Genomic DNA, 7,778 nt, shown 5'->3' with positions numbered 1-7,778 from the left:
TGTCAATGCCTTGTTTACCTTCTCGGTTGTATGGTCTTGATGAGTAAAGCCGTGTAGACATATATGATTGTGTTGGAAAGGATGTGTAATGGGAGTGAGTCGATGAGGAAAAAGGGGGTACTAATAATGTGCAATGAGTAAATAGAGTATCTCGAGAGTTAGGAGCGGGAGACATGGGTTATGGTAAGTTGCTCAATGGATGTGGATTTGAGCCAAGTAGAGAGTTACATGTATGATGTGCTAGAGATTAAATTGGAATTGGTTAAATAGTGATGAAAGTATTGTGAGTAAAGGGATAGTGAATAGAAATGGGTGTTTATAAGCATATGTTACCAATGTAGAGTATAAATTTAGAGATATGAGAATGTAACATGACTATTGACTTTTGAAGAAGCAATCTTTCATGCTAAGTAGTGTTGTTTCGCGATTAAGGAACTATTATTTTTGTGATCCAAAGTTATGAGTGTGTTTAGTAGATTAAAAGGGAGAAGTTGAGTGTGATTTTATATGTGTTTTATGTCGGAAATTGGGAAGACAAGAAGGTGACTTAGCTTGCGTAAGGAGTCTTGAATTGAGTAAGAGGATTGTGTGAGGTAATTTGTGGATAATGAGTGACGTGTGATCTAGGTCGAACGTATGTTGATTGACTAAACTTATGGATAGTGAGTGAGGTTTAGGTTGCATGTTAAGAGATATTATCATTATATGTGGCTTGGAAATTTGGGTGATAAATAAATGAGATTTGAATGGTGGAATAGTGAGAAAGCAATTGAGATACCTAAGGGTAGACTAAAGTGATAATTTGGGTTGTTCATAGTTGTGGGAATATGTAAATTGAATTCAAGGATTGACAAGAATTGAAAGATGGTAAGGAGAATTTATGAAATAGGAATATAAGAGGTTATTAGATGGAATTTGAGTTGACCAATGAGACTGAGGGTACAAGATGTCTAGTAAAAGCCATAGTAAGAAGTGAATGTCTAGACCATTTGAAAGTTAGTGTACACGTCTGATATGGTAATTGATGGTTGTCCTTTGAAAGTCGGTTTTCGGGGAGCGGTAAATTGTGTTGTTAAGCTAGTTGATCATTGATGTTATATAGGGTAACTGTTTCATTTAAGTATGCATGCATGACAAGTGAGAGTAGTTGGTATGATTTTGGCCTATCGGTGATAGTATAGATGTTGTTTGTAAAGTTGCCTCCCAATCGTCGAGTGAAGCACCCACGGTGTACATTGTGATCTTGTTGTAGTGTCCAATTGAGGAGCTAGAATGATGGCCTTAGGGCCAAGAGTTCGTCTATTAGCATTAGTGTGATGAAATAGGAAAGCTTGGAAGCGAGTTTGAGAATGAGAACCTTTTGCCCAGGTGACACTCGACCGAGTGCACCATGCACTCGACCGAGTGGCCGCGTACTCGGTCGAGTGCCCTCCTACAATCGACCAAGTGGTGTGCCTTGACCATTGTTTTGTCAGTATTCGACCAAATATTAGGTGTATACCCTTATCTCGCGGTTATGTTAGTTGAGTTGTGTTTGTATGAACATGTTGACCTTACATAGGTGATACACTTGTGAATTATTTACGTTTGACCATATAATGTGGCCTTTGAGTGAGATATAATTGAAAGTTGTTAGTTGACATGTGTAACTGGATGACAAGAATGATATGATGATCTTGTTTGATTTTGAGTCAATTGAGGTGATTTTATTTTATTGTGTAAAAGTAAGATAAAAATGCAAGTTATGTGTCACATAGTGGTCATTGCATGATAGTGATTGTGGTCTTCCGTATAAGCAGAAGGGGTGATGATGGATGAGAACGGATATGGAAACACAAGTGTGATCACGTGGTGGATTTGACAAGGTATATGCGTGGCATGATGTCCGGAAATGGGAATGTTGAGCAATTTTGAGTCACATAACGAGAAAATTTACATTACTTGATTGTTTCTTGTAGTCTGTATATTCGTGATTGATGTGCATACATGTGGAAGTACGAGAATTGACGCGATATAGAGACATAATAATCGAGTTATACCCCGTTATAGATACGTATGCTTTTGACCAACATGAGTTAGGAGTTATCTATGAGATTAGAGTTTCGAACCATGGGTTAGACCTGGCGCTTGACCTTTGGGAGGCGCGTAGGGGTACCCGTAGAGAGACTTCTAGAGAGGCTTTTAGAGTGGGATTATACCAATGGCATAAGACGATATGTGATTTGATTACGGAATTGCAATGAGTAAGGGAGAGTGTTGAACCTAGAACATAGTCATTTGTGGGATTCGGTAATGAACGTATGAGAGCACATTATGAGGATGGATAGTTGAACTTCGGGACGAAGTTCTATTTTAGGGGGAGTGAATGTAACAATTCGGAAATTTAGGAAAGAGAAAGTACAGAATGTAAGAAAGTAGTGAGAATTGAGCGAAGAACTTTGGGATGAGTGTGATGTTTAGAAGAGCGTATACGGTTGATAGACATGTGAGGTGCGAGAGAATGCATGAGATATAAGAAAAGGAGAGAGTGAGGTGAATTTCGGGGACAAAGTTCTTTTTGAGGAGGGGAGATTGTAATACCTCATAGTTTCTAAGGCGTTTACTCGACCGAGTGAACCGAGTATAACCAATACTAGACTTAGTGGAGTTGTTATAATGTCCGTCTATAGAAGAGTTGTCTTAAAACTATCATAACTTGAGATCTACACATGATATTGAGGTGTTTCTAATTGGAGGTGATAGTTTGTTCTCTTAGAATTCCAACGGTAGGTCACATGCCCAAAATGACCAAGAAACGAGTGAGATGTGACTGTTTTACGAAACCTGGTCATTCCTGAGAAATGCGTTGTACTCGACCGAGTGAAGTGTCACTCGATCGAGTGGACGAGCACTCGACCGAGTGAGTGGCACTCGACCGAGTGAACTCGTCACTCGACCGAGTGGCACTGAACAGTACCCGTAAAAGGAAATCGTGAATCTTATCCAATTCATTTCTATCTTATTCTCACTCCAAATCCTCTCCCTTCTCTCTAAAACTTCCATATACTCATTCTCATGGGATCCAAGCTTGGTTTAGTGGATTTCTCACCTTCCTACTTCCTTCCTCTTGATTTGTAAATTAAGATCTACCCTTTTCTAGTTTTATGAACCCTAACTTTTGGGGGTTTTTAATTGCGTTGATTTATTAGCAATTAGTATGTGTTTATGGGTAATTAGAGGGTAATAATAAGGGGTTTTCTATTGTATTATAGATTAGGATGTATTATGATATTTATTATGTGATTATTGTAGGATGAGACGGTTTTATGAGATGGATTCTTATTGTCTTGGATTAGCTTATGGAGTATGCTAAACGGTAGGTTTATCCTACTCAGTTTCATTGTCATATTTATTTATTAAATGAGTCTTTTGGTCATTTAATTGCATTGTGTGAGTCGTATTGCATGTTGTTGGTCATGACGACTCGACGAGTCGGGATTTGAGGAAATGGTATCCATGGCATGTTTGGCATGTCATGGTGTATGTGGTCTATCATGAATTTCATATTGTGACGGTTATGATTGTATATATTCAAGGTTTTGTTGTTGTTGATTATTTTGGAGACATAAGAAGGTTGGGAGACCGTCTTGCGCTTAAGTCGCCTCTTGAAGCTTGCCACTCCAAAAGGGATGTGCACATTAATGGCTTGAGTTACGGAGTGACTCGTGTGGTTGAGACACGACGTCTGGCAGGGGATCCGGTTGGCTTCCGGACCCGATAGGACTGGGCGTGTCCCAGTACCTGTTTGTGGTTATCGGTATGTCTGGGCGTGTCTCGGAACCAGTGTGGTTGTCGGAATGTTTGGGCGTGTCACTGTACTGTGGTGGTGGTTGTTGATGGTGGTTCATTCATATCATAGTCGTATTGCATGTTCACACACTCGAGTCGTGTCACACTTTATTTATTTAATGAAACTGACGTTTATGTGTTTCTGTCCTTGTCACCTATCTCTTTTAGGGTGGCCTGTGTCGATCCATATGATATCCTTTGGTCATATGGGGAACTGGTTATGTTCGGGTTATTTGGATAGTACGCGGGTGACGGGACGAGCTTGATGATATTACGAGACGAGTCTAGTTAGCTAGAAGAGTATAGATGTCACGAGTTGCATTTTATTTATTCATTTGTTTACGTTTATGTAATTCATTAAACCTTACATTAATAAAATATTCTTTGATTGGAGTTTTGAAACACTACCTCTGGAAACCGAGATGGTAACGCTCCAATTATCTTGGCCGTATAGTTGGGGTGTTACAGATATAACCAAACATATTTGGTAAAGTGGTCCACGAAAATTACATAATATTTATAATTATCATATGAGAGTATGGGGGAAGTCCAGACATCAGTAAAGATTAATCCGAGGGGAGCAGAAGTAAATAATGAGGATTCGTAAAAGGCTAATTTATGACTTTTATTGATTGATATCACATGCATTACAATTAGAATAAGTAATATTCGGAATTTTGAATGAAAAATTATTGCGTAAATAAGCTAGAACCGATTTAGACGGGTGCCCTAATTTGTGATGCCATGTGACGGAAGAAGTTGTGAATCCGAGATTGACTTGAGGAGAGGGTGGATGCCAAAGGTAGACGCCGCCTTCAAGATTGCCTTGAAGGAGCACTTGATTCGTTTGAATGACCTTTATTAAGAAGGAAGAGGATGAGAATTCAATTATAGCATGATTATCGCGACAAAATTGAGAAACAGATAAAATTTTTCGAGAAATTCGAGGAACATGTAAAATATTGGTAAACTGTAAAGGAGAGGAAGAAGTGTGAAGTGTAAAGGAACCAATATTAGAGATAGGAAGAGAAGTACCGTCACCAATTATCACATCGTCAGAGCCATCATACGGTGTATAAAAAGATAGTGTAGCAATGTCATTTGTGATATGATGACTAGCACTGTTGTCAACAATCCAAGGGCGAGAGGAAGAGGGATTGGAGGCAACAGTAGTTAGGGCTTGAGGTTGAGCAGAGGTACGCGGAGCAGACCGAGGTAGGAACAAGTCAGGTAGCTGAACGTTGGGAAAGTCGCGTTTGAATTTGCGACAAATAGTGAGGTAGTGTCCAGTGAACTTGCAGTACTGGCATCGTCCTTTGAAGGGAGTCTGTGATTCAGTGGAGGGAGAGGATGTGGGTGTTGGCAGCAGCGGAGGTTGAGGAGATGATCTAGTGTAGAAACGGTTATAGGAGGAGCGGTTTTGGGTTTGAGCTGCAAGAGCAATGGCAGAGAAGGTATTAGCCGGGGTAGTTCGTTTTAGGGTGAGTTCATGATTAATGAGTTTCTCGTAAAGAGAATCAAAAGAGATGGTGGTGTCACGATGGCGGACAACGTCAATAACTGATCGATAGGAGTCATCAAGACCACGAAGAATTTTGGAGATTATGTCTTCGTTGTCCGTGGGTTTACCTAGGGCTGCTAGTTTGTCCGTGTAGGATTTGATTTGGGTTATATAGTCAGATATGGTGAGGTTACCTTTGGTAAGGGATTCGAGGGTGTCTTTGACTTGGAGAATATGTCCCCGAGAAGGATTAGCATAGGTATTGGCGAGAGTGAGCCAAGCATCACGAGAGGTGGTAGTGTTGGTAAGGAGGGAGGCTATGTTGGTGGGAAGTGTGCCAATGATAGCACCAAGAATGAGACGATCTTGGCGCTGCCAATAGTGAAGGTCAGGATTGGATTTTGTTGTTTTTATGGTTTCATCCGTGATGGTGTCGGGTGGAGTAGTATAAGTTTCGTCTACAAATTTCAGCAAGTCATAGCCAAAACGAATGTTGGAAATTTGATTTTTCCAATTGAAATAGGTTAGAGGTGTAAATTCCTTGCATTGAGAGAGATTAACATCAATGAAGGGAGTTTTTCGGTCGAGAAAATTAGGGATAATGTTGCTGTGGGGAGCCATGTGTAAGAAGGTAAGAGGGACGGGTGAAGGAGAGGCAGGGGCCGAAAAAAAAAATTGATTGTAATTGAGAGTCGGATCATATACAAGCTCGATACCATGTTAGAAAAGAGAAGAATAGGTTTTGAATGTAGTGATTGTATTGATTCAATGAGTACAATATATAGCATTTACATGTAGAAGAAATAGGAAAGCAATAATACAATTTCCTAAACTATGTCCTAAATAATTACAAAAAAGATACTAGAAGTAACGACCAAGTAACATCTATACGGAAAATATATTCATTATTATTCTAATGATTAACATCAAGCACTACAAAACTAATAAGGCCATTATTATCTGTCGAAGATTTATTGAAGCTTGTCGCAAAATATTAGTATACGTGCAAGTAGCTACGAAACACCTTGTTCTAAATTATTGTACGTATACTATTAATATTAAATAATAATAATAATAATAATAATATTAAATTATTTTTTTGGTGCAAATATTAATAATATTATATATATCAATTATATGTGCGCTACTTTGCGGCTATATATATATATATATATATATATATATATATATATATATATATATATATATATATATATATATATATATATATATATATATATATATATATATATATATATATATATATATATATAAAATAGGATCAAATGAGTCCACCTCCCTTAGGTGAGTCCATGAGTCCTAATCTTAGCCATTAGATTATAACAAAATCAATGGCTAAGATTAATTATTAAAATAAATGACCTATATATAACACAACAAACCCTAATTCTATTCATTCACTCACTTGCCTCCCTCACTCTCACTTCTCTCTCTAAATCTCTCTTCTCTCCTCTTCCTACTGTTGCACTCAACCCGACGCCGCCACAACCGCCGCCTCTCTTCCCGCCACCCTCTGCCTTTCTCTTCTCCCGCCTCTATTCAGCCTTCCTCGGCCACCAGTACTCTTCTATGTCCGTACACTCCACACTCCCTTCATCCGCCATTTCAACACCACCACGAAAACTCCCTCCACACCAGATCCGCCTTGTCGCCACCATCCCACACACCACCGCCGCCTGCTTCCTCTCCTTCTCACGCCCTCCACTGGTTGTTGTCGTTCTCCCTCTTGCAGCCCTCTGTCGTCACCTCCAAAAGCCGCGCACCACCAGTCGTTTTCTCCGTCTTCGCGTTTTCCTCCCTTCTCTGAAATCCCGCTTTTCCGCCCTTCTTTTTCTTATTGGTGAAATTTGTTCAGTTCTGAAATTTTTTTAAATGTTGGTGGTGAGGGCAGTAGTTGGTGTTTGTTGTTATTGGCATGATTGCGGTGGTGTTTTATAAAGGTAGTGGTGGCGAGGTTTTTCTGCCGCATCTCTTATTTCTCTTTTTTTTTTCTATATTTTAAGTGGTGGCTGTTGTCGGCTGTTGGTGGCGGGACTGTGGCGGTCTTTGTTGGTGGTGGGTCGTGTGGCTGGTGGTGTCACAGTTGGGATGACAAAGGCGGTGGTTGTTAATGGCGGGGTGTTTAACGATATGGACTGAAATGACATGTATAAGGACTAAACTTATGTAAATTCAAATTATTATATCCAAAATCACCCTATTTAGTATAAAATTTCACCGTCAAGGGTTAAAGTTTCATTCCTAAAAGAATAACATTTCATGAACAAGGACTAAATTTAATCCATTAAAATTAAAAATGGCCAAAAAAAAATAAAGTTTTAATTTTTAGCATTAAAGTTTCTCTCGTATAAGATTAAAGTTACAATTATAAATTTATGAAATTAAATAAATATTAGTCATTAAAGTTTCACTTTAGAACATTAAAGTT

Source organism: Silene latifolia, chromosome 1 (genome assembly GCF_048544455.1).
Source record: "Silene latifolia isolate original U9 population chromosome 1, ASM4854445v1, whole genome shotgun sequence".
Lineage (NCBI taxonomy): Eukaryota > Viridiplantae > Streptophyta > Magnoliopsida > Caryophyllales > Caryophyllaceae > Silene > Silene latifolia.
The sequence above is the reverse complement of the archived record's forward strand: the minus strand, read 5'-3'. Positions refer to the sequence as shown.